Below are 27518 nucleotides of genomic sequence, written 5' to 3'. Positions count from 1 at the left end.
TATACTGACAGAGCAGGTAACATTGATGAAGTAGACATATTATTAGAGTGATAAAACCTAACAAGAAAATTTGAATACACTGATAGCTGGAAAAGAAATTTAATCAATAATCCAAAAGTTACCATAAAAAAAATTGCCCAAACTAGATGGCTTCCCTGGAGATGCAATACCATACACTAAAGAATTAGCACAAATTCTTCATAAACTCTTTTTAACAACAATAACAAAACATAGGGGCAGAAAAACGCTTCTAGGCTCACTCTGAGACCAAACACATAAGCAAACAAACAAACAAAAACAGCTGAACATCAATAGCTGTTATGAATGCAGATACAAAATTCTCAATCAAATTCTACCAGACAGGTCCAATACCACATGAAGAGGACTACAGGCCGAAGTCAAGTAGTGATTTATTCCAGGAATTCAAGACCTACTCAGTGTTTAAAAGTCATTCAACATAATATACTACAATGAGATATTAGTGTCTTCAGTCATGTGATCATCTCCACGGACACAGAAAAGGCATTTGATCAATGAGAACAGCCAGAAAACTAGGGATATAGGAACATTCACCAAGCTAATAAAATACATCAGTTAGTATAATTATCAGTTTAATTAGAATGATAGACTGGGTATTTTTCTCCCTAATATTAGGAACAAGAAAGGAATGTCCACTCTTGACACTTCCGATAATGCCATGCACGTTGTACTAGCTAGAGCAGGCAGGCAAGCAATGAGTTACACGACATCCAGATTTGAAAAGGAGAGACATCATGCCTGTTTAGAGAAATATTGATTTGTATATAAAAAACTATGAGTAAGAAACTATTATGGCTTACTAATGAGCTCGACAAGGGGCTTATAGAATACAATGTAACAATGTAAAGTTAGTTGTATTTCTGTGCATCAATAATGAATAATCTGAAACATGAAATTAAGAAAACAATCTAGTGTGAATACTATCAAACAAAATGGTTTTTCAAGATTTGAGATTTATATACTTAAAAGTGTTATTGAATAAAACTAAAGAAGACCTAAATACATAGAAAGGCATCCCATGTTCATGAATCAAAGAACTCAGTACTGTTAAGAAGCAATGCTTCCCCATTCATCTACAAGTTCAATGTGATCTCTGTTAAGATTCTTGCTTACAGAAGGCGAAATGCTGATCCTGAAAGTCCTATGGAAATGTTAGAGAAGTTGGTTTTGACGAGGATGTACAAGATTGTCACCTTCACATGCTGGTACTGAAGAGAAAATGGTGTGACTGCTGTAGAAAGTATCTGGCAATTCCTCAAATAGTTAAACACAGTTACTGTTGGACCCATCAAATCCATTTCCAAGAGGATCATGTGTTCACATAAAAATACCTGCAGGACTGTCCAAACTAACATTATTCCTCACACTAGTAAATGCAGCAGCCCAAGTGGAAAAAATGTTGTCTATCCACAGAACAGCCATGAAAGTGGACGACCAAAACATGAATGGAACTCGGAATGCTAAGTAAATAAGTGGGTAAATACCATGTTTCTATTTTTATAAAAAAAAAAAAAACAACTTTAAGGTTAATAATAACTCAACTAAGCCAGAATGTTACCTTATTCAATAATTTAAAGCTCGGTGTATTATCATGATTGAGAAACACTTTGAAGAAGTAGTACACATTCTCTTTAGATCTTTTCAAAATCTTATTTACACACAATACAAGCCAAGATAAAGGCAAGGCCTATGGTGAGAGCTCGGCAGTGGCCATCAACGTGTCTCTCAGAAGCCAAGGCCTGCGTACCTCAGCTGCAAGCCTCAGTCTGAGAAAGGGCCTGGCCATCAGCAAATGAGTTTAATTTTCCACTTTGCCTATACCTTCTACCAGCCATTCAAACGCATCTGTCAAATGTCTTCCAGAAAGGCCTAGAAGATTTTTGTCAGGTCCTAGAGGATCAAACTCTGAGGGCTTACAACAGTAAGTGAAATAGATGTGAATTTTTTTCTCTCGTGATAAAGGGCAACCATTAAAGTTTCAAGATATTTCCGCTGAAATTCTATAATAGGAATGTCATGAGAACCATGTGTGCCTGGAAATTATTCTGTCTTATGGTTCTTTCTTACTGAGCTTCAAAGGTGTGGATTCCAGGTGATTCTTTAATCCCAGCTGAAAAGCATCTACAAAGAAGAGAGAAGCAGGAATTTAGTGCACCCAAGAGCTAGCTCCCTCACTGAATACGGCATTATTCACGATAGCCACAGAACCCAGCTGCATCCTCTGATAGTGATAAATGAGGAAATGTTGTTTACACACTTAAAGGAATATTATTCAGCCTTTAAAGGAAAAGGCATCCTGTCACGTGTGGCAACATGGATAAATCTGGAGGGCACTGCGCCGCATAAAATAACGAGGCCCAGAAAGGAAAACACCACATGATCTTACTAGCGTGTGGACTCTAATAAGGCTGAGCTCACAGAAGCAAGAGCTAGAATGATGGTTGCCAGAGACTGGGTGAGGCAGCCATTGTTGGCCAAAGATCCAAAGTTTCAAAAGAGCAGGGCTCGAAATGTATTGCAGAGGAGAATGAAATACTTAATAATAGTCTGTTGTGTGTCTCAGAATAACTAAGGGGATAATTTTCAAGTGCCTTGCCACTAAAAGGGCCCACAAGAAAGCGGGGTGATGGATTTGTTCGCTGGCTTGACTTAATTATTCCACATTAGATATTAGAAACGTATCAGAACATCACATTGTACCTCATAAATGTGTACAGTTCTGATTCATTGATTAAAATATGAATAATAATTTTAATGGTGATAATAATACCTACTTCGTGTAATTACTATGGAGATTAAAAGAAGGAATATGAAGTGCCTGGAATGGCTTCATAACTGCTCAAATCCATTAGTCCCTCCTCACCCAATTAATTCTGGAGGTATTCTGATGAATTAAATATTTTCTAAGGACTTTTACTTATACTAAAAAAAGAAAACCTTAATGTCTAATGGAAAGGTTTAGATAGTTATAATCTGGTGGGCCTTTTTCCTTTACAGATATGGAGTAGATTTAGATTAGAGTAACTCTAAATACTGCACTGTTACTAGAACTCTAGAAACTTAATATTTACCAGCAGTGCCAATTAAATTAAATGTCAATTAGGCCATCAAATCTTTTCACTGTGTTCATTTTTTTTTACCATCTTCTATATGCAATTTAGACTTTCAATAAAATGATGTTGACTTTCCAATACTGGATTCAGAGTGATCCAAGGTCTACCCTTGAAAATACTTCAAGATTCATTAGCATTTTATGGTGGGAGCTTCTCTTCCTCACAATGCCAGGAGGTTAAAACTATCTTTGCTTCTAGCCACTATGAATATTAATTGGCACATAAAGTCAGACTGAATGACATAGAACTAAAGATAATCCAGATCATCCCAGTGTCCCACACTATCTCTGGTATAATTTTCTATCCCAGAGACTGTAATTTTAGGGAGAAAATCCAACATAAAAGGAACCTGTGAAATATGAGTGGCTACATATATTCGAAATACACTATTGAATTTCAAGGTCAATCCCTCCTGCCTCTATTTTGATCATTTCAGTTACAATTTTGTCCCTGGTTTTTGGTCCATATCCCTTCTGCATAACTGTCCCAATCTACTTCGCAAGTTTGGGAGACAAACACCCTTCAAATTAAAATCTCCTGATTTCCCATTCACCAGGATGGCAAGACTCCAGGATGCTTCCGAGGGTGTCCTTCTGCATTATCTAAAACCCTCATCGGTCTCTGATTCTGGAGCGGCTCAGGCCTGTTTCTAGATGGCTCTCAGAGAACAAGCCAGAAAATGACTGGCCACAAGCTACTCCATTGTTGTAGGTGCCGTGCAGGCTGCTGTGTTCTTGAATGTACTCAGGCTCTCTTGCTGGCTTGGCTTTGTGGACAGATCTTACCAGTGCTAAACAACAATGTCGCTGTGTCACATTGACCTGTTCAGGTTTCATTCTCAAAGCTGGTCCACTCTGTGCCAAATCTAGCAGTTCTTTGAGTTGGCCTACGTGTTATTAAACAGAGGACCCACTCAGGCCACTTTTCTTCGTGGAGAATTCCCTCCTTGTCTTCTCCTGAAGTTAGACTGCAGTTGAGACTGAGAGTCTGGCAGAGGCATCTAAAGATTCTGAGTTTTAAAGGGGGGTAGGAGTGGAGGTGATAAGATTGAAGTACCATTGTTTTTTCCTAGATGCTGTTTTCATGCCTATGGAGAAAAAAAAAAAAAAAAAACTCTTAATTTTCCTCACCATGTTCAGATCCAGACACCGAGTTTATTCGTCAAACCGCACAAAGGCCATAATCTCCTTTTCCAGTGCAGCAATGAGCCAGTGGTGTGACAAGTACCTTAGTGATAAGGAGTCTTGCCAGGGAGTCTCCCAAAACATAAGGCTGTGAAAAATCCACCTGTCCGCCAAGACATACATGCAGCAGCAGATTTTAGAAGGTACCTTCTTCTGAAGGGAAGAGCGAGCAGGATCCAACTAGACACTGCGTTGTGTCAGTCTACTGCTGAGGAAAAAAACCACTGTGGCCAAAAGCAACCTGGGGAGGAAAGGATTTATTTCAGCTTACAGACGAATAGTCTGATAACACTGATGGAAGTTAGAGCAAGAACTCAAACAGGGTGGGGACCTGGAGAGAGGAGCTGATGCTAAGGCCGTTGAAGATTCCAGTTCACTGACTTGTTTCTCATGGATGCTCAGACTGCTTTCTTATCGGACCTGGGGTGATGATTAGCCCAGGGATGACACCGCCTATAGGAAGACAGTCCTCTCACATCAAGCATCAATCAAAAAATGCACCACAGGCCAAGCTGGTAGAGAAATGTTTTCCATTGAGGTGTCCTTTTCCAAAATCTTCTGTTAAGTTGGCATAAAATAGCTGGCACAGAAGGATTCACAGCAAAAACTCATAGGAGATAAGGTTTAGTGTTGGTCTCACGTCTGCCAGATGAATCCTGGGTCTGTGCCCCAGCACATAACTTAACCACGTCGAGCCCTGAAATAGCTCAGAAAGTATCTATAGCCTCATATAATAAATAAGTGGGAAAATAGCTTTAAATTTTTTGTTTTCTTCAGTAATGACAAGTCTAAGAGTTGACAACTGCAGATATTGGCTTAATTGGTCAAAATGGCAAACCAGGGATAGGGAAATGGCTTGGTGGGTAGAGGCATCTGCTGCTAAGCCTGGCAAATTGAGTTACATCTCTGGGCCCACGTAGTAGGAGAGAACCTACCCCCGCTGTTGTTCTCTGACCTTCACATAGAGCTATAGCATGCACACACACCCCACTCTCCCACATACATACATGCATGCATACATGCATGCATACATACATCTATACATACATACATCTATACATACATACATCTATACATACATACATACATGCATACATGCATGCATACAAAAATACAATCAAGTGGCCAATCCAAGCGTCTCTTGGCATTTTTCCCTCGTCGCGGGTATTATTTGCGTATCCAGTTACTATATCACCTTTCAGGCAACTAAAAGAAGAACATGGTAGGTGGAGGGAAGTATAGGACCCCAGACACCCTTGGCTGGGGTTAGTCTGTAGTCCATGGGTTAGAGTTGTACCACATGGCAACGTCTAACCTCGGGAGAGCCCGGGATTCTGAAGCGTGTAGAAAAATAGATTTTAAATTCCAGAGAGATGCCAGCAAAAGCTGCAGAGATGAGCACTGGCTGAGGCCGACTGTTGCGGACAGGTAAAAAGCGGGACAAAGGCAATGCCGAGGAGGATAAAAGGCAGCAAAAGCAAACGTACAATCGAGCAGGCTCTTTGAGGGAGGGCAGAGACGGGGCGTGGGGGCACAGGTCAGGCACCACAACGTATCCTTTTAGTAGCCTCCTAAAAGGGCTAATAAACTTCTCAACACAAAATAGACCGACTGTCACAAATGACGAGTCCCCAAATAATGCTTGGAGTTGTGAATCTGTGGGCCTGTCAAATGACCTTAGACCTTTTTGCAGGAAGCCAAGACTGGTAAGAATAAGAGCTCACTGTGAGCCCTGGCATGATTCTCCCTCAGAAAATGTGTCAAAATATTTTATTTGAGACTTTTTCCTGTTTTAGTCTCATGCTTTTGGCTGGTATCAGGTCAAACAAAACATTCCATCACTTTATATGAAAAGGCACTATCGAGGCATAAACAGGGAAGAATATGGGGCAGGCTGGCTCTGAAATCCTGTCGGAGACCTTGGTGAGGGAGCTTGCTTTCCATGAGAGCTGTGTAGTCAGTGCTTCAGAGCCCGTTTTACATGGGTATCCTATTATTTAACAGGCACTTTAAATTGAGACCAGCATCCTGATTCTCAAGCCGCACAGCTTTTATTGGAAGTCTCTGCCACGTTTAAACATCTTTAATACATTTTAAAAATAGAATTGTAAAAGGCAGGGACCAGACTTCAAAGCATAGACATGTTGGCCAGAATTGTGAAGCTGGCGACAGTTTTCACTGGTTGTAAAGTTCAGGAGCCTCTTTCAATCTCCAGAACAATTGAGGAGGAAAGGGTCCAGTAAGCATTCCTCCCGCTGCCTCAAGGACTGGCCCGAATGTGCCAGGTGAGGGGGATCAAGCCTGCAGAAAAGGAGCCAGTTATTAAAGGGCGGGGATAAGAACAAGCACCAACCAGAGTGATCAAGCCAGAAGGAGAGCTAGAAACCAGGCCCAAACAAAAGCAAAGGTGCGCTAGCGAGTGAGGAAGGGCAGGGCACTCTCTCAGAGCTTCTGTCCCTTAAGTGAGCTCTTCTTCTGACCATGTCTTCTTACAACGGAGGCTCCAGATGCTCTGTGTCATGTACTCCGCATCATGGAAAGCCTGGTCGCTTTCTCTTTCGGTTTTCTTTGAACTTTCTATGAATACTTATTGCTCTCTAGTGCCATTATTTATTTTCATGTTGGATTCTTTTCCATTCTTAAAAAAACACAAGCCCCATCTTATTCATCTCCTGTCCACATCAAATTAGATGCATGCTTCAAGAAACATGAAACTTACTTACTTTCTTTATTTATTTCTTCTTTTACAGTTGTTAGTCCACATTCTCCTATCTCTCTTTTTTTTGTAAGTTTTTTTAATTGGATATTTTTATTTGCATTTCAAATATTATCCCCTTTCCCCCACTCAACCACCTACCCCTTCCCGCCTCCCCAACTCCTCACATTCCTCTACACTAGGGGATCCAGCCTTGGCAGGATGAAGGGCTTCTCCTCCCATTGGTGCCCAACAAGGCCATCCTCTGCTACATATGCAGCTAGAGCCATGGGTCTGTCCATGTGTACTCTTTAGGTAGTGGTTTAGTCCCTCGGAGATCTGGTTGGTTGGTATTGTTGTTCTTATGGAGTTGCAAACCCCTTCAGCTCTGACTTTCGTGTGGCAGGATCTTGTTTGGAGAACTTGGTGAGGAAGTCCTTTTGAATGTCCGTAGTCTGACATGATAGCTCACAAACATGGTTACTGAACGGCCTCGTTAGTATCGCTTGGTGAGAACCTGCCCCATAGGGAGAGTGGGCAAACTGGAGACTCAGGAAGGTGACAGTGTCTCCTCAGGGTAGAGGATGGCAGGCTGGAGACTCAGGAAGAGCTGATATATTAGCTCACACAGAACACACAATGCCCCAGCTGAATGGTAAACTGGAAGGAACGTCAACAACGTGTATTTTAACAAAACTTCCTGGTGGTTCTGAGGTCCAATTAAAGTCCAGTAATTGCTGGGTGTGGTGTCTCATGCTTGCAGTCCTAGCACGTGGAAGTGAAGGCAAGAAAAGCAGGAGTTCAAAGTTAGTTAATCAGAGCTCAGCCAGCTACCCTCCCTAAACAGCCTACAAAAATGTTCAAAAATCATAAATTAATCTTCTCAACCTCACCTGCAAACTAAGTCACCACAGTCTCAGAGGGCTGGTCGAAGTCTGCCCTCGGATGACACAAGTGTAGTTTACATCAGAGCTCAGACATATTCATCAGTCTGTGAACGCTCTATTTGGGGCATTTTCAATACTGGCTTCATCCCATGGAACATTTGAGTTACTTAGTTTCCTTTGGTTCATGGAAGTTCCCAGAGTCTACCCAGAGACCCTATTGTATCCCAGTAAGTGAGACAAAATCAGGTTCTAGTCAAATCCCCACTCTCCTACGAGGACCCATCCTTCCCCTGACACAGAGGGCCTGGGGGTGACAGAGAACAATCATTGTGTGGACTGTAGACAGCTATGTGTTATAGAGTCTACCTACCTCAGAAGGAAAGCTCCTCAAAGGACGGTGCCTTCAGAAGGCTCTAACAGAGCTGTAAAGGAAATCACTTGTTTCTGAGTGCTCACGTTCAAACAGCCAATTCAGACATTTAAAGTTTTCCAATTGATTTCCTCTTAACTGAGTTACAAGATCTCAGAATTTGTCCAAAAGCCACATCTATTCTAAAAGGATATAGGAACCACCCCTGCCCTATTTGCTTTTATTTCATCTCACCAGACAGCTACATACACCCACCTGCAAATACACACATGCAGAGAGAGAGAGAGAGAGAGAGAGAGAGAGAGAGAGAGAATGAACAGCCTAGTGAGTGCTGGCTTGCCAGACATAGCCCTCGAGAACTGTGGTTTCCCTGTTCATTCTCTCTCTCTCTCTCTCTCTCTCTCTCTCTCTCTCTCTCTCTCTCTCTCTCTCTCTCTCTCTCTCTCTCTCTGTTCTCTGCCTGAAGGCTGGTACCAAATAACACTCCAGGCGGGCTGTGCTCCACAACACAAGCACAGTGGAAAGCAGCCACCCTCTGGCACTTCAGGCCAATAAAAAACCCCGTCCTTTCACTCACAAATAAATAATGCTTTGAAAATTATTGTTATTACTGGTTTTTTAATAAGTCTGCTGAGCCTCGGCGCTGCCCCCTCCCACCTGTTCCCATTTGTTTTCCTGTGGGGGCCCGATTTTTGAAACCATGTTTCCCTGAGCAGAGAGAAGATGTAGCACCTTCTCTGCCTGGCTGACCCTCCCTGGAGGGGCCCGGTAGGAGAGAGCTACCCCTGGTGGGACTTTTCTCATTAGCCCTGCGGGCAGCCAGCTTTCCAACCAGGCCAGCCTTACCAATCTAACCAGAGAACCCCAAATATTTTGCGAGATATATTAAAGGCGGTCAGATGTGACAAGTAGTTTATTATCGCAGGGATATGCGTCTGATGCAGGCAGGAGTGGGAGGGGCGGATCCGCTTCCCACAGATGACTGGCTTGAGAGCAGTCGCCAGGGAGCCTGAGAAACCCAATCCTTACCTTCATGGTGAAGCAGCCTTTGTTGGCTAATAGCCACTTAAAACAAACATTGAGAGCAAGCTAGAAACGGCACCAGGCAAACAAATGTTATGAGAGTAATAAATGCCAGGATATCATCCTTACAACAGAATTTTTTTTTAAGTCGGTTTGATGGGACGGGATATACAAAGATGGCTGAGCGCGACGCCCTGCTCTTAACCTAAGTCAATAGAGAAGAAGTCACACGCACAGGCAACAGCACAAATGGCAGAAGTTCACACCAGGCCTTGAGAGACAAGAGATGCGAACAGAAACCTCGGGCAGGTTTCACTTCTGCCTGCTGCCGTTCAGGCAATTGTTCCTAAAATGAAGGCCCTTAAAACATATTTGTGAGGGAAAGTACTGTGTTTCTAAAGGCAAAAATCTGGGACCTCCGTGGGTTCCTCCTGGCAATACCTGCTCTTCCACATCCCTGATACAAGCTTTCCTGATACAGCCTGCCTCCCAGTCTAGAACCTGCCAGTGTTGAGCTGCCCTGTGACAGACATACTTCAGGGAAGGTTTGGTGCCCTGATTGAGTGATGGTTAATTTACTGAAGGGAGCTCTGCCAGGACACTCTTGGGATTTACGATTTTTTTTTTAAGACAAGATTTTTCTGTGTAATAGCTCTAACTGTTCTGGAACCCACTCTGTAGACCAGGCTGGCCTCAAACTCACAGAGATCCACCCGCCTCTGCCTCCTGAGTGCTGGTGTTAAAGGTGTGTGCTACCACCGCCGGATTTATGTCTATATACCAAGCCTTTTCCTGCCTTCTACATGGTCACCCAAGGGTACTGCACTTTGAGTCATGGCTGCCATTTTGACATCTGGGAGAAAGATAAGAGAACCACAGAGAAAGCATCTCTGCCCCAGATGCCCTCCCCATTGTGACCTGCAGACAAATGCATCCTGAGTCATATACAAAAATGCAGGAAGTCTAATCTAGATGAGGATAAAAGAAGAAAAGCAACAAGGCAAGATCAAACAGAGCATGCTCATAATTTAACCAATGCCTGTAACATACATAGACAACTAACTGAAACAAGGCGGGAAATGTGGAGCCTACTTCTAGAAGATTCGTGACCTAGAATAAAAAACTCGGCTTTATCATGGAAAGCACTGTGGGGAAACCGTGACGGCATTTGACCATGGTGCGGCCCTTATTAAGAGCACCACAGAAAAGAGTCAGTAGAAGGGCAGAGATAAATCTGAAAGCTTGGACTATAGAAATACAAAGGGGGAGAGACCTTGCAGGACTCTTGCTAGAGGTAAAAGGATCTTAAAGGTTGGCAATGTGTTCTATTCCCTTGGGGAGGTTTATAAAATTTTAGAGACTTGATTTCTCCCTTAAGTTGCTGGTTCAGTTGGTCTGGAAGGGTGACCTTAAATGGGTTTGGTTGTGTTTGCTTGGTTTTTGAGCTCACCATATCGTTAGCATGTCACCACTATTGTGTACCCTTAGTCCTGAGAAGGCAGCGAAGTACAGAAGGGCAGACTGGGAGAAACTGACCCATGGGAGGGGTGTGTGTGCCTGCTGACAGGACACAAGAAGCAATGGAAAGGGCAGAGGGAGGGTTGTCTCCTTTGAGGTAGACGGCCAGAGAACGACACTGCCATTCAAAGACAGAGATGTCAGAAGGATACACATGCCTAAGAAAGTAAAGTTTAGTTTCAGAAATCGGGACTGGAAGTGCTCTATGCTCCAGCTAAACATTGGGAATGAATACGATTTTAGCCAGATATGATGGTACAGAGCTATAATCCCAGCATTCAGGGGCATGGGAAGGCAGAGCTCTGTAAGTTCTAGGTCAGCCAGGGATACATAGTGAAACCCTGCCCACCCACCCCAGAAAGTTCCCAAACAGATTTGGGGGCTGGAGAGATGAAGAGGTGGCTTAGCAGTTAATTTTGTATCACCTAAATTGGGGGATCATTAATCTCTGAGTGATGTTGGCAGAACTCATAAAGAAAGAAGAGAAGAAAGAAGGAAGGAAGGGAGGAAGGGAGGAAGGGAGGGAAGGAGGGAGGGAGGGAAGAAGGGAGGGAGGGAGGGAAGGAGGGAGGGAGGGAGGGAGGAAGGAAAGCCAACATAGAATTCCTGACCCTGCTAGCTTGTGTAACAGTAAATGTAATAACTTTTAGAATGATCAAGAAATAATATTATTGTACAGATTTTTATCTAGTGACATTTGTGTCAGCTCATTACTTGTTAAAGTTCTAATTAAGAAACATGATACTGACCCTGCTAGTACCACCAATGCCAATGGCACACCACTGACACGCACATAGACCCAACATAGGTTTAAAATTCTTCCTGGCCCATATAACCTTCTACAGCAGTTCGATTTTACGGAGGTAAAACAATCTTGATTCTGGGTATTGTATAGAAATTGCTTGTTCTTTTTCTGTCTCTTAGCACACCATAGAATATGTGCAAAATATGACATGCCTTGACTTGAATGGGGGATGTTCCCCCACAGGCTTCTGTGTTTGAGCATTTAGTCCCTAGCTGGTGGCACCATTTAGGGAAGTTGTAGATAATTTTGGACATGAAGCCTAGATAGCAGGTGTAAGACCACAGGGCCTTAGAGCCAGGGCTTATAGGTTAGAGCCTGACTGGGGTCCAACTGAGTCTGTCTTCTTCCTGGTTGGCGTCATGCAACAAGCAGCTCGCCGCCACCATGCCTTTGCTGCAATGCTGGACCGTAGCTCCTCAAACTGCGAGCCAAAATAAATGCTCCCTGAAGTAGCCATTTGCCAAGTACTTGGTCACAATGAGTGCATAGCTACCATCCGAAGTTTATGGGATGATAGAAAATCATCATCGTATTTGTGACAAATCAAGTTTCAGACTATTCCTGTTGGGATAGAAGAAGAAACTGCTGATGTTGTCATGTACTTTCATACTTGAATTTTAACATGAAATCAAATATGTCTAACTTTGAAGGGAAGGTCCGAGGAGAAATAACCCCTGGCCTCTCTTTTACTGTTTGATAGTAATTGCTCCCCTGTAAAATGCTCACAAACATGAGCTTCTTATGGAAGAGTTTAAAATTAGGTTTCTCTCTGGGATAAATGTACATTTGTTAAAAATCAGCTGCCCATCATCCAAACTTACAAAAAGAGCTATAGCGAAAGCCAGGCTTAATTCCCTTTAGTTCCCAAATGAAGTTGATTTCGATAATGGTTATACTGCCAAGAAACCTAAAACGAAATTCACAAGTTCCTCCGAGTCTCCTCATGTTAATTCATGACCTTGGAGACCTGTCCTACTCCATGAGTCCAGCATTCCATGGTGAATCATACCTGCAGCTCGTTCGCTGCTGCCTACACATCTTCTCAAACAGTGGAATACTTTCAGCCATTTAAAATTAGATCTTTTTAGAAAAGAAGATAAAGAACAAAGAAAATACTGAACTCACACAAATGTAAACACATTATATTCACAGTGTTATAGAAAGTCTATGCAAAAAAAAAAGCTAAATGAATTTTTTAAAAAAACTGAACTAAGTTTAATGGTTAGACCTAGAAGATGGATAGGAGATAGTTTTTAGAGTTTTAACTTTCTGTGTCCATAATTATAAGAGATTGTGATAAGAATGTTATCAGAGGGGGTTGGGGATTTAGCTCAGTGGTAGAGCACTTGCCTAGGAAGCACAAGGCCCTGGGTTCGGTCCCCAGCTCCGGAAAAAAGAAAAAAAAAGAAAAAAAAAAGAATAGACCTTAAAGAATGTTATCAGGTGTGAAAAAAATGGCTCCGTTGTTAAGATGTTAAGAATGCACTGCTCCTCCAAAAGACATGAGTTTGATTCCCAGCACTCAGTTGAGGTGACCCACAATCACCTGTAACTCCAGTTGCAGGAAATCTGACACCTCTGCCACCTGTGAGCAGGTAAAACACACGCGCGTGCACTCACACACGCACGGACACACACACATTTTAAGATAATAACATTTCTAAGATATTATCAGAAAATTCATTAATACCAATATGGCTTATCCAATTCCTATTTGTAATATAGAATCATGGGTAGTACAGAGGACAACTGTTAACCCACAGAAGATAGAAAAGGGATATAATACATAGAAATGTTGAAGGCGAATTTCCTTAGGCGTGAGTGTCCCAGAACAGAACATGGATAAAACTGTGCTGACATTCTTAATGTGCTGGCACCCCTGGTTCAGTGGATTCTCAGGGGACTCCTAGGGAGAAAAGAGCCAGACTGGAAGGGATTTGCAGTGGTAGGGGAAGAGCTGTGCTAGTCTTCGGTCAGGGACTGAGTCAAACACACCAGCCTGCATTGTGGAAGGGCTTCCCCCACCAACTGGGAAGTTCCTGTAATAAATCTCCCAGCTTTGTGGGCTGCTGTAGAGAAGCTTCAAGTGCACAGATAAGAGGGATTGCAGTACTCATGGGGGAGCACACACCCTGATGCTGTGCTTAATGCTAGACTCCCTATGGAGCCATGCACTTTGTGGGGGCAGGGACTTGGTGTTGTCTATGTCTGGCCACACTGTAAGCGCTAAGATGACAATTTGGCCAGAATGAGATTAGTATGCAAGCTCACATAAGAATGGCTCTCCAGTTACTTAAGTTACTAGAAAAAGCACTCAAAACCCCTATACATACTAGGTATATTGTTAGATAAAATAGTAACAATAGTACAGGTTTCCTTTGAGTTTAACATGCAAATTAAATTTATATATACTAATCACTGAAATTATTGATGCTATTTTTGGCATTGCAGTTCTTGCACCTGTATCATCTCACTGAATTCTCACAATAAACGTGCAACTTGTCCTCAATTTCGTTTAATAGATGAGGCCATCATAATTTCTACCAGTGAAGTAATCTGTGTCCTAGGTTCTTTTCCCTGCCTAGATCTGCCTTATCCCAAAAGCCCACGTATGAAGAGTGGTGTCGAACTCATGGCACCTGGATTAGCAGCAGTTATGACCTACTGTTAAAGGTTCTGTATTTATTCATTTGTTTGGGAAACTGTTGCTGAGTGTCTACTATTTCTCAGGAATTGGTGTTTTAAAGATTAAGATAAGAGTCTTCCGGAAACTCACACACTCTAAGAAAAAGCCTACAGCTTTAAGGAAATAATTGAAACAGTTCAGTAGACCCACCATGGGACACAGGAAGGTGCTTCATTCTAATAGGAGGTCAGGAGAGGGTCCCCAGCCATGTGACTCTGTAAATAGACTGGAGTTGTCAGGAAGTGGTGGGATTTCCAGGAAAAAGGACCTTCATAGAAGGAAGTTAGCTCACTGGGATCATGTTCTTTAGTCAGCCCTATCTTTCTCTCTATGGCTTACAAACCACCACAAGGTTAGCGTCTTCCTCAGACACATATATCTGCCAAGATCTACTGTGCTGTCATAGGCCCGAAAGCAACAGGACCATAAGACCACACACTGAAACTGCGAGCTGACTGAAATAAACCTTCCCCCTTTACATCAATTTTCTCAGGTATGTTGTTGCAGAAACAGGAAACTAACATTAATAAAGGCAGTCAGGAACAACAGATAACCATGGCCGAAAATATGTGGCACAGGTGGTAGAGATGATTTGGAGTGGGGAGGAGGAAGGGAGAAACCAAAAAGAGTAGCCAAAAAAGAGTGGTGGATTCCAGTGTGGCCAGAAGACCTGCAGTATGAGCTTCTAGAACATAAGAGAAATTCAAACACTTGATCCCAATCCAGGTCCACTGATCCGGAAGCTTCAAGATGGGCCTACCACTGGGTGTTTGGATGAGCCCTTGCTGGAAGGCCAGACCAAACACGCCGGAAGACTCTACAGTGTTTCTCTTGATAACGCTACCTCATTAGAGAAAATCATTGTAGATTTTCAGGGGGTAGGGATTTTCATAAAGACAATTTCAGAAATGTTCTAACTAGATTTTTACTCTTCTGTGCTTGTTTCTGAAGGTAGCAATTCGGCAACATTTATAAATTATAGCAGAATAAATGATTTTCAGTCCTCCCCTTGTGACCTGCATGAGACCTGAAAATACTATCTGATTGTGAGCCATTATGGAAGAGAATGAATTTGTAAGTTGCATAAATGGTCGAATGGTTTTATTGCTCTTTATATGACAAGTTTGTGGAAAATGGCAGATGATACTTTTAGTTTATATTCAGCGATAACAACAACTGATTATTTCTAAAGATTAAATTACTGTGCAGCAAAATGAAATGGGCTGTGTGGTCACTTCCTCATAGAAGCATCTTCTAGGAGCAATTTTTAAATGTGTGAGCTCAGCTAATTGAAGACAGAAGAGTAGATTTATTTCTACAAGATCTATGCAGAGTCTGGTGGTTTTCAACTCTGGCTGTGCAGAGGAATCCATTTGAGCACCTTCAGTTGTTGGGATGTGGGCCCTGAAGGATGACCCAATGTGTAAACAATGACAGTAAAAAACAAACAAACAGCTCTACCTTTGTAGGTGGCCAAGAAAGATGAACGAATGACAGAGGGAAAACGGGGGAGGGGGAGCAAAATGTTGATAAAACCCTAGCCTCTTAAATACAAGGTTGGTTATTGAGGATGGTTATGGTGTACGTATGTGTATGTATACACAGACACAGTTCTCCATGATTCTTACCAGACTCTAGTTGTCTACATCCCAAGGTCCCAACATTAAAAGAACACTCCTACTAGATGACATGATCCAATAACCACATTTTAAGAATTAAAATGGTTTGAATAGTAACAGCCCCCATAGACTCATGTGTGTGGATGCTTGGCCCACAGGGAATGGTACTATTAGGAGGTGTGGCCTTGTTGGAGTAGGTGTGGCCTTGTTGGAGTAGGTGTGGTCTTGTTGGAGGAAGTGTCACTGTAAAGGAAAGCTTTGAGGTCTCCTATGCTCAAGTTACAACTCATGTGGCACTTAGTCTTCAGCTGCCTGAGGATCAAGATGTAGAACTCTTGGCTCCTCCTGCACCATTCTCCCTGCCATGATGACACTGGACTTTACAAACACCTTTACAAACATGGTCCTGACATGTTCTGGTGCTACAGTTTTGCTGAATACTTGGAACATTTCTTTATGTGTTTCCTAAGGTAACTTGATGTTGATACTATATAGAGAAAGCCAGAACTTGCTAAAAGATTGTAAGCCCACGTTTAATATGTATTAAAAACAAATGTATTACCAGGGCGAAAATACTTCCTCTGCAAGGTACTTTAAATTTACCCTTCTTTATATCGTAGCCTGGTCATAGCACTAAGAGAAAAGTCTATAGTAATGTAAGAAGTAATATTCATTCTCTTACAAAGATTTTACTTTTCATGTATGTGTATGTGCTTGTGTCTATGTGAGTTTGTGCCACAGGTATGCAGGTGCCCATAGGAGCCAGAATAGGGTGTCAGGTCCCTTGGAGCTGGAGTTATAGGCAATGTGAGCCACCCAGTGTGGATGCTAGAAACTGAATTCAGGTCCTCATGATAGTGCAGGAAGCCCTCTCAGCCATTGGTCTGCCTCTCTTGCCCCTGTAATATGAATTTCATGATGCCGTAATATGATATGAGCCCTGAAAGCACGGGCCTTGGGCCAGGGGCATGTCCTCCCACGGGAATTTGTTAAAAAGGCCGGTTCTCAGGCCCACTCCAAGTTGGATCAGAAACTCAATGGAGGGGGCCCAATAGTTATGGGTCATCAAGTCCCTCAGACAATTATCATGCATGCAAAATGTGAGAACAGCTGAGTTAAGGGATGAACTGTATGAGAGAAATTCATAAAGCTTAGATGACATACGAAGGACCCATTAGTTCCTCACACTCTTACCTTCTCACAGAGACAAACCTGGAGCCAGGGGCTACTGCTCCACAGTGGAAGGCCCTTCTGTTTTCCTCCCTCTTAAAAGGCAAGCTTGAGTGAAATGGTCAATACAGACACAATGCAACGTGGTTTTGGATGCTAGTCACTGTCATAAGTTATCTAGAGAAACCAGCTGCCAGCATGTATCTACTCCTGCTTTGAGAAGGAGACACCATTGTTATGGGATCCTAAGAAATTCCAGTACAGTAGCATTCACAGAGAAAAGAGAGGAAGGAGGACTATCCATTCCCAGCCAGCTCATTAGCTCGCTCCCTCCACAGCCACATTCACGAACTCTGCTCAGTGGGATATGCCAGAAGCATGATTCTGGAATGCTTCAGGAAACTCCAGCCTTTGGGCATCTTCATGGATTTTCCTGAGGTGATATGTCCAGACTGCCACAATCTGCACAGCTTTGGTGTTGAAATGACTGAAGTGATGAAGGAATGAAAAAATGGGCAACAGAAAGACAGACAGGCAGGCAGGCAGGCAGACAGACAGACAGACAGACACAGACAGAAACCAGGATCTGTGAGCACTTTGATGGAGATGCATCAACAGCACCCAGGAAGTCAGCAGGTTATTTTACAGATCTGAATGACGGAGGTAGGTTCCTGGTATACAGCTGAACAACGAGGCAGGTTTGGCCAATACAAGTAGATCTCTACAGGGGAACTGTCTCAGGGTTAAAGTTATCTGGGAGGAGGAAGCTATCATTTCATACTTTCTGAACACTTTCAACATTCGTACTTGGACCAGGAGAACTGAACATGGACCCCCTGACCTCACCATGACCATGCCAACAGCACACATTGACTTAAGACTTATTTCTTCCCCACCCACAGACTTTTAAATAATTCCTCTACTGATGTAATTTCAAAATTTTATCCCCAATTTTCCCTGTGTCTTCTCTTGTCTTTTCCATTGAGATGGCATGACAGAGTTATCCAGTATTTAGGATGAGAATATTTTAGAAAGAGGAAGAATTAGGAGAGTAATTAATCCTACTACTCCTTTTAAATTAAAAATCTGAGATTCAGATAAGCTAAGAGATTTGTCCAATGTATACATGTAGGAACAGACAGAATGAAAATCCAGGTCTTGATTTTCAATGAGGCACTATTGGAGGGATGGCTCAGTGGCTAAGAGCACTGGCTGCCCTTCCGGAGGACCTGCATTCAATTCCCAGCACCTGCATGGTGGCTTACAACCCTAGAGCTCCAGTTTCAGAGGCTATAATACCCTCTTCTGGCCCCCTCACTCACTAGATACATGGTACACACATGCAGACAAAACATCCATTCATATAAAATAAATAATGTTTAAATTAAATTAAATAAGAATCTGTGTGTGGTTACATTTTCAAACATGTATCATACATACACCCCACATACATACACCTCACCCACATACAGAAGCATACTTATAGGCGGCTTCTTTAAATTTACTATAAAACTCCCTGTTCTAGAAGTATTTACTAAGTATTTATACTGCCCGTGGAGCAAAGTTATTTATAAGTAACTTCTACAGCGGACTTACTTGACTGCCCGGGATGATTTTTCTTCTGAATTACATCCTAATATGTATAGCTTTCTTACTCCCGGCTTATTCCACTTGGAGCTATGCCCAGCACAATTTATGTCTATGAACTGCTGAACATTTAAGCAAATTAAGTGTCCAAAAAAATCAAACACAAATTGTATCTTGGTGATTTATGCCTTCATAAAGCAAAACACATACAGTGCACCAAGCACAGACCAGATTTATAGCTCTGTTGGTTAGGGAAAATGAATGACTACCTCTTAGAGTACATGTCAAGAACTCTCTCTCTCTCTCTCTCTCTCTCTCTCTCTCTCTCTCTCTCTCTCTCTCTCTCTCGTGTGTGTGTGTAATCATTGACCATGGGGGTTCTCTGCCCCAAGATATTTATCTTACAAATTATTTTCAATGCTAATATGCAATGTGAGCCAAAAATAGGAAAGTCATACAAGAATTCTGGATAGAGATTTAGGAGCTTGTTAGCATTCATAAGAACCAAAAATATAGGCACCTAAATAGTCCAGAATCTCCTACTTCTAACTGAACACCTTCAGGTCATGTCACCTTCTCTTGTTAGTACAGGCTGAGAAATCTCACTTAAACACAGAAGCTTTGAGGGAGAAAGTCGCATCTTAGCGTTAGTAACGTAAGCCACAGACTGAGTTGACTCAGATCTCTAATATGGCATTTCCAGCACCACTAGACATTACAGGTACCATATCCTGATAATAGCATGGGGTGATAATGATCAATCACATATATGATGAAGTCAGAGAAAGAAGCCGGACCCTAATTTTGCTGAGTCTGACAGAGAGCATTGTGCCCTTACCTGTCAATGGGGATTGGCTGTATCTAATTCCAAAGGGTATCATTTGGAGTAATTGGGTGCATAGTAGGCAGCCTCTAACTTGGTTCCTAATAACCTCTCCTCTTAGTATCTCCATGCTGCCCTCTTGATATGGGACTGAACATAGCGATTCACTTCTCATGGGTAAACAATGACAAAGACGATTGGTGTCACTTCCAAGATTACGTTTAAAAAAAAAAAATCTGACTCTGTCTTTCTTACTCTAATTGCTTGCTTTGTTGAAAGCCATCTTGTGTATTATGAGCCCTGTGGACAGACTCAGAGGCCAAAGAAGTGACAGAGTCCTCTAGCCAGCAACAAGAAACCGAGGCCCTTGGTGATCGGTCCAGGAAGAAACAATCTCACCAAGACCGTGTGACTGAGTTTGGATGTCTCTTTTCCCCATTGAGCTTTGAGATAGCAGTGATGGAGGTCTTGGTTTTATCTTTAGGAGAGCAGCCAGTGAAAGGATTCTGCTAACCAGACCCAGATGCCTATCACAGAAACTGTGAGCTAATAAATGTTTAATTTCATGCTGCTAAATTTGGGGTCACTTGGTTGCATGGCTATAGAGAGCAAACGTGGGTTATAAAGTGCTCACCACAGAACATTCTCTATAAATAATGGCCACTGTAGTGACTGATAATGGCTTTGTGCAAATGAGGATTACTGAGTGACAACCTAATCACTTGATTTCTATGTAGGCTTTCAAATAACAATTTTAGAACACATAGAAACTTCGAACCACGTCCTGTGGTGGTTTGGATTGACCACTGTCGCCAACTAGTGGAACTATTTGGGAAACATTAGACAGTGTGACCTTGTTGGAGGAGGTGTGTCCCTGAGGTGGGTTTGGGGATTTCAAAAGCCCATAGCATTCCCAGTTAGCTCTCTCGTCCTCAAGGTTGTGTCTCAGGATGTGAATTCTTAGCTCCTGCTTCAACACTAGGCCTGCCTGCCTGCCAACGCGCTCCCCACCACAACAGTCACAGACAAATACTCTGAAACTGTAAGCCTCAGTAAACTCTTCTATTAATTGACTTGGTGATAGCGTCTTACCATAGCAATAAAATTGTAAATAAGGCAATGTCCTAGGCTAAAATAATGAACATGATGCTTTTCTCTTAAGCTAAGAGGAAATTACCATATTGCAACATGTCTCAATCCTGAAGTGCCCCCAAGTAAATCTATTCTTACTGTCGAATTCAGGCATTTCTACTGCAATCCTCTATGGCTAAAATTTTTGGTAGCTGCAAAAGAGTCAGTCTTGTAGAACCTGCTTGATTTTAAAAAGGCTTTCAATTCCTTCAGTGTGCTTTCTTGAATACTAGACAAAGATATTTCAATCCAAGGTGAGTTTCTTTAATTTTGTTATCAAACTAATTTTTCATTTTTAAAATCTATTTTTTATTTGTATATAAGCGCATATGTACCATGTATGTGTGTGCACATGCAAACCCCAGCATGTATGTAGAAGGCAGAGGTCAACTTAGGGGAGTCAGATCTCTCTCTCCATCAGGTTACTAGGAATCAAACTCAGGCGCTGAGGCACAACACAAGCTGTTTCCCCACGGAGCCATTTCACTGGCCCTCAAATGAAATTTACCCTGAAAAGAAGAATAACAAGATGGATGCATGGAAATGAACTGTCCGTAAAGGGCGTTCACTGAGGTGTTCTTCACAAGCGAGAGCAAACAAAAGTGAGACCACCTGAGACCACCTGAATGTCCAGCTGCAAGAGACTTGCAGTCCATGCGCTAAAAACAACGCTGCCATTAGACACGTTTCGTAGACATATTGCCAACCTGAGAAAAGACCAAAAGTGTCAAGTAAAAGAGCTGAACATAAACTCGATGGTAAGATCTAAGTTTTGAAGGAATAGTGTGTAATTCTGTTTTCTTTTATCTCTGATACAACAGGAATTTGTGCCTCACTCTGAGTGGTCAGAGCTTGGCCTGGCGTCCTTATGTTTGTTTATCTGACAACAGAGTGAGTGGCCAAGGTCTAGGGGGAAACGAAACTTGAGCACATATTTTGATTTCAAGAAGGGCTAACCCTAAAGGAATTTAAACTTTTGCCAAGTGACTTCTTCACAATTTTTTAACAGTCTTGTCTTAGATAACCCTTTAGTAGAAACGGCAGTACATTTTGTTTCCTTTCCCACAGGAAGGCACAGGGCTCACCTGAAAACAAGAGGAGACTCCAGCGTTCTGAGTTGAAGTCTATGGAAGAGCATACTCTTATTTATTTTTCCCAGTGAGGAAAGCAAGAACCAATACTCTTACTTCAACAGAAGGATTGACCATTCCCCAGGGGTTAACACTTAACCAAATAAGTTACTGAGGGAGACTTGAGATCTGTATCCTTGACCTCGTAGAAGCCTATGTGTCTGAATTATCAAGTTTGCACATGATGTGTAAACTATATAAACCCCACAAGTGCTGTGTGTTTCACTCTTTGCATATTTGGGCCACTTTCTTTCCCAAAACTTAGTGTGAAGTCAGGGAGGGGTACAGGTTATTATATTTAATTCAGTGTGTATGTGTGTGATTTAGTGCATATGTGTGATTTGGTGTGTGTGTGTGTGTGTGTGTGTGTGTGTGTGTGTGTGTGTGTGTTATGATGTGCCATGGTGCACTGTGGAGATCAGAAGACAATGTGTAGGAATTGGGTCTCTCCTTCTATCATGAGAGTTTCCAGGTTCAAATTTGGGTTATCAGGTTTGGTGGTAAACACCTTCATTCACTGATAAATATCACTGGCCCAGAGGGTATAAATTAATGCTAAGATCACAAAAGAAAAATGTAGCTAGAAATTAAAGTGTTATAAATGGCTTAAATAATGTAATCCAAAAGCAAATGTAAGCGATTTAGTTTAACCACAGTTTGGGATTACCCACACCACTGCTCTATTAGTATAAGTAATTGAAAATTGACTCTGTAATCAATCCCGATTTCTTTGATTTAATTCAGGTGCACTTCTCAGCAGGGGCAGGGAAATGTACTCTATGGCCTTATGAAAGCCCATGTGGCCTAAAGGACTTTTGTTTACAACTAAAAGAAAAAAAAACCAACAGATTGTTTAAACAGTAAAATTATTCAAGGCAACACAGTTAAATTCCCTCTCTGGTGTCAATGTACTTTCACTAAAATTTAAATAAACTTTTTATTGAATCAGAATGAAATCTGTGTTCATGTCCCTTCAGTCATCTTGAGATCTTTAGAAAGACTAGAAAAATAATAAAGTTTCCTCTTTTTCTAAGGTCCACATCACCATGATTGGGGCATGCTGAGTCAACCCAGTCATTTTTTAGCACCACAGTACTGATTCCACATCGTCTCTAACTCATCACGGACATAATCTTCCCATTGAAGATCCCAACTGAGTGACAGGCACTACCAGATGCCCATAGCTAAGGGGGACACAGGAGCCATCCTTCTCAGCCCATCCCCCTTCTGTATCACATCTGTGTATTGCTGTGTCACCAAATCATCTGAAACTACCTCTTAAATATCTCTTTGGCACTGCCGAGTCCTTCCACCTGCCTTCTTCCACAGCTCCCTAACGTGTTTCCTGCTTCTGTCTCCTCCCCCTACCCCATCTAGGCTTTTCATGCAAGGCAGACTATAAGGAGATTTAACGATGATGCCTTTTGGTTTATAGCTCTTCGATGAAAGACCACAGTGTGTGTGTGACTCTTCTTAGAGAAATTGAATGTAGATTAGTTGATGCTTCCTCAAATAAACAAACTGTTCAAACTGTCTTTGTCTCTTGACTGCATTCACTCCTTCAAGATGACAAGAAAGCAAAGGCCCACCCACGGTGACATCCCTGGACCACCAGCAGCTGCCCCCACAAACTTGTTAAAAATGTAAATTATTGGGCCATACCCCATACCTCATCAGAAACCCTCAGAAATCTGTTTTAAGCCTTTACCTATGAAGATTCAAGAACCATTAACCTAGGCAGATCTATTTTAATAAACTTGACTTTTCTTAGTCCCAACATGGGGTATAGAGAACAATCATAGTGAGTTTCCACAGCTGCTGTCAAGCCACACTAATTCTCTAAGGTTCCGTGGTTTCTGCTCTGGCGCTGACTCTCGGGTGGTATTGGAAGGCAGAGTGAAGTCTTGAATGCCTCTCATACTGAGCTTGCTTCTCTAACCAAACCCATAGCAGTGATAACAGTCTGCGTATGAGAAATTCATACTCAATATAATCTATCTTAACCAAGTCTACCTTTACCATATCACCATCTGCCCACCTTTAAATTATTCCTCAGAAACGTTCCACAGAGGATGGGACTGGCTTGATCTCCCTCCTCCATCCCTCCCTTTTGCTGTAGTGGTCCCTGGTCTTTATCAGGCTGCCATTGGCAACAAGGCTGGGGAGAGCCGCCTCCAGCCAGGTAAGGCTGTAACATGAGTCTCTACTGGATTTTGCTCCATTTGAGCAAACATCAAGAGTTTCTGGTTGTGATAGCAAAAAAGCGCATCTTGGTGTGCCTTGGTCTCGTCTCCCTACAGACAGTTGTACACTTAAAGCTGCAATGCCAACAAAATGACTGCTAACACCAACCTTGTTGTTTCCCACCCTGCTCTCCATGGTGGCGTCTTTTGAATCTAACGAGGCTTGGAAAGATGCTATGTTCGAACATCCTATGGATTTCCGTTCACACTATTCTCACTGCAATCCAATCTACCACTGCGCTATCCTGACAGGCTTTGGCTCTTGGTCTCTTCCATGTTCCCTCAGCCCCAGCCCCATATTGGCTTCATTGCACTGGAAATGACTGGTCACATGGCCCCGGGAGCTACAGAAAGTTGGAAGGAAGGAAGAAAGGGCTCAGGCTTCTCATTTAGTAATTAGCAGTATAGAGTTTCTCTTTGGGGTAATGAGAAAATTTCATGAATTGATAATGGTAATAATTCGGTAATGTTGAACAAATCACTGAATTACATGCCTACGATGGCTAAAGGACAAGTTTTACGTTGTACATACTACAGTAAAATAAAAACAAAGGAACCGGGTTTGGAGTTTATTTAGATAATCTCATAAACCATAGGCATCATATTAATATTTTATTAATTGTTCTTCAAGCACTCAGATAGGTCAGTGTAGGAAACAATGACCTCACACATACACTTGATTATACAGAACACTGGCCCTAAGTTACACATTCTCCAACACCCCAAGAAAAACAAATAGCCCGCTAGAGTCTCTCCAGTGTCTGAGGCTCACATTAACCAATGGCTCCTCCACCCTTTCACCAGGCTCCAAGAACAGAACTGAGTCCAAAACCACTACTGCGCATGCTCACTACACCCCATCTCAGAGAGGAGATAAGGACCAGCTCCGAGGGCTGGCAAGATTGCACACTGCGCCTGTCACCATGCCTGAGGACCTGCATTCCACCTCTGAACCTGATTCCTACAACTTGACCTCTGACCTCCACACATATGACATGACACAAATTCACGCACCCCCAACTCCCACCACCACGCTAAATTTAAATGTAACAAGAAAAACAAGGCACGTCCTATCTTTAAGAGGCAGGGCAGAGGGAACCAACCATGAAAAGGACAAATGAAGACAACCATGAAAAGCTGAAAGGCAAGCGAAGCACCCGTAAGTCAGGAAAGCAGAGGGAGAGGGTACCGGAGAAGACACCGCACCAGCGGCGAACCTCCGTCCTACCCCCAGTGGACGCTCCGGTTCTAGCTCGTCCGTCTGTAGCGAAGAAGGCCAGGGTTCTACTTTAAGTTCGGCTTTCTCTCGGTGAGCTGTCCTTGTCAGGGGTGACTATGGAGTCCACCATCTTCAGTAAGTGATCCTCCCCAGAACGACAGCACAGGTCCAGCCTCCACTCCCACCAAGAAATCAGCCAGCTCTAGGGTGTTTTTCGGTTTTGTTTTAGGCAGTAAACACTATAGCCCAGGCTGCCCTCAAATGCAAGGCAATCTTCCTGCTCTACTCTTCCAATTACTGGGACCATAGAGGTGAACTACCACGCCTAGCTCTCCGCCATCTTTCATTCCTAATTGGCAAGCCCTGTAACCGCCCGCCACACCACACCATCTCTTCAGTTCTCACAGATAGACTGTGGGAAGTGGGGTAAACGATAGAGGAATTCAGAGGAAAGTGATATTTTAAACCTCTATTATGCCAACGTAGTTTTTAAAACTTGTTTTTTAAGACAAAAGGGAAAAATGGAGCAGAGAGATTGTATTGTTTAAAAAGAAAAAAAGCTCTGTTTAGTAATGTCTATAGTTTAAAACCAATTAGTGACTCTCAGTTAGGCTATGTTTTAATCCCAGTCAGGACCAAGATTCCTGCCGTGATACATGTGATAGGTCGCTCCATTCTCCCCACTTCCTGTATTTTCACTGGGGTTCTGCTTGTCCCGGCAAAATGCAAGACAGCTCACAGAACTTGGCCCTGCTTTGTTATTAACTGGAAGCAGGGACCCCCACTTCTCACTATTGCTATGGTGACAATGTCAAATGGCCCAAACATGAATAATCACTAATTTTTTAAACCTACCAGGACAATAAGTAAGAAAAGGCACATGGGGCTGGGGATTTAGCTCAGTGGTAGAGCGCTTACCTAGGAAGGGCAAGGCCCTGGGTTCGGTCCCCAGCTCCGAAAAAAAGAACCAAAAAAAGAAAAGAAAAGAAAAGAAAAGGCACATTTGTCTGAAAAAGAGGGGAGAGTAAGTAAAATAGCACTGAGTCTTCTGAAAACAGCAGGGCTGCTCTCCTGTCCGTGATATACCCCCCACCCACACCCACACATTTAAATGTAAACAGGCAAGCCGGGTGCCTCCAAGAAGCCTTTCCTTTTAAAGCACGAATTCCTATTTAAACAGATACAGGTTAGAGATTTCAAGGCAGAGCCCACATAAAACCCCATATTAGGGATGATACCAAACTTAAAGAATGTTGTAAAATGAGAATGGAAAAAAGTGTACAAAATGAATTCCTGCCCATTTACATGCTTTCAGTCAGGCTACTAGATAACCAAGCCTCTGTCTTTGTGTTAACACTGTAGATTAGGTCAAGTTTTTACCCCTCTGAGCTCTTTTCCTGTAAATGACGGGTTTTGATGTGAAACAAGAAACCTGTCAGAGCGAGTTGAAAGATGTAGGCATTTTATGCCATGTCACAATGACAGGCCGGTGAATATTTGGGCCATTAGGGGCTTATTAGTGAATAAATGACCAGATGGTTCAGTGATGCACGGAGTCGGACAGAGCTGGATGCTCCTAATCAGCGCTGTCTGTACTCGATGTCAAATCACATGACACAGTAACCCATGGATACCAAGGAAGAGTTACCATTAGCAAGTCAATTTGATATCTGGGTGGTGTAAACAGACCACACTTCAGAACTGCCTCTGTTTGGAGAAAGAAAAAGAGAGAAGAGTTGTAAAAGACACACACACACACACACACACACACACACACACACACACACACACACACATCACACTAAATCCTAATTGTTATTTGATAATTACGCAAAAACATTTCTATCACGCCTTGTCCTTTTTTATCCCTGAGACAAATACGATGCCTGGATGCATAGGAAGAGATTGTAAAAGATACAGAAATTTGACGGGAAATTCGATCGGACCCTTAAGTAAAGCCACAGCAGTGACTGTCAGAGCAGGCCACATGAGAAGCTCAGGGCCATGGCCTTGAGGCCCTCTGCAGTAGTGGGTGAGAGACTAAGCTCAGGCACACACCATAACCGTAAACAAACACGTGTTGTTTGCCTTTGCAGTTCTACTTCCCCTCCCCATCTCTAGAGACCTGGAAGTGTTAACAGCCACCTTGGGTGCTTCCCAGAGGAGTATAGAAAAAGGTGTCTTAAGAGCGCCTGTTTCTTTCTTTTTTCTTTTCTTTTCTTTTTTTTTTCTTCTCATCAATTTCAGTGTTTTCAGATTGACAAGAACTCCTTACT

The 27518-nt window shown here is 42.5% G+C and overlaps 2 long non-coding RNA genes across 5 annotated transcripts in view; one reads left to right on the top strand and one right to left on the bottom strand.

Moving 5' to 3' along the window:
* LOC147995527 (uncharacterized) overlaps positions 1–22733 on the top strand; it is a 28739-nt gene extending 6006 nt beyond the window's left edge. The window contains exons 3-4 of one of the 3 annotated variants that reach the window (XR_015683593.1): positions 15276–15394; positions 21719–22733. This is a non-coding gene — a long non-coding RNA (uncharacterized LOC147995527). The remainder of the gene's footprint in view (positions 1–15275; positions 15395–21718) is intronic. The other 2 variants (XR_015683591.1, XR_015683592.1) reach the window with 2 other exon arrangements.
* On the bottom strand, positions 7038–26332 carry LOC147995526 (uncharacterized). 2 transcript variants are annotated; one of them, XR_015683594.1, is made up of 3 exons: positions 26161–26332; positions 8289–8340; positions 7038–7796 (listed from the first exon to the last, which is right to left on the bottom strand). It is a non-coding gene; the product is annotated as an uncharacterized LOC147995526 (long non-coding RNA). The 2 variants fall into 2 exon arrangements; XR_015683595.1 differs by lacking the exon at positions 26161–26332 and adding an exon at positions 9318–9518.
* Between the last annotated feature and the right edge of the window lie 1186 nt (positions 26333–27518).

This window comes from Rattus norvegicus, chromosome 3, assembly GCF_021556685.1.
Source record: "Rattus norvegicus strain SHRSP/BbbUtx chromosome 3, alternate assembly SHRSP_T2T, whole genome shotgun sequence".
NCBI classification, from domain to species: Eukaryota; Metazoa; Chordata; class Mammalia; order Rodentia; family Muridae; genus Rattus; species Rattus norvegicus.
This window is presented reverse-complemented; position numbering and strand designations above follow the sequence as displayed.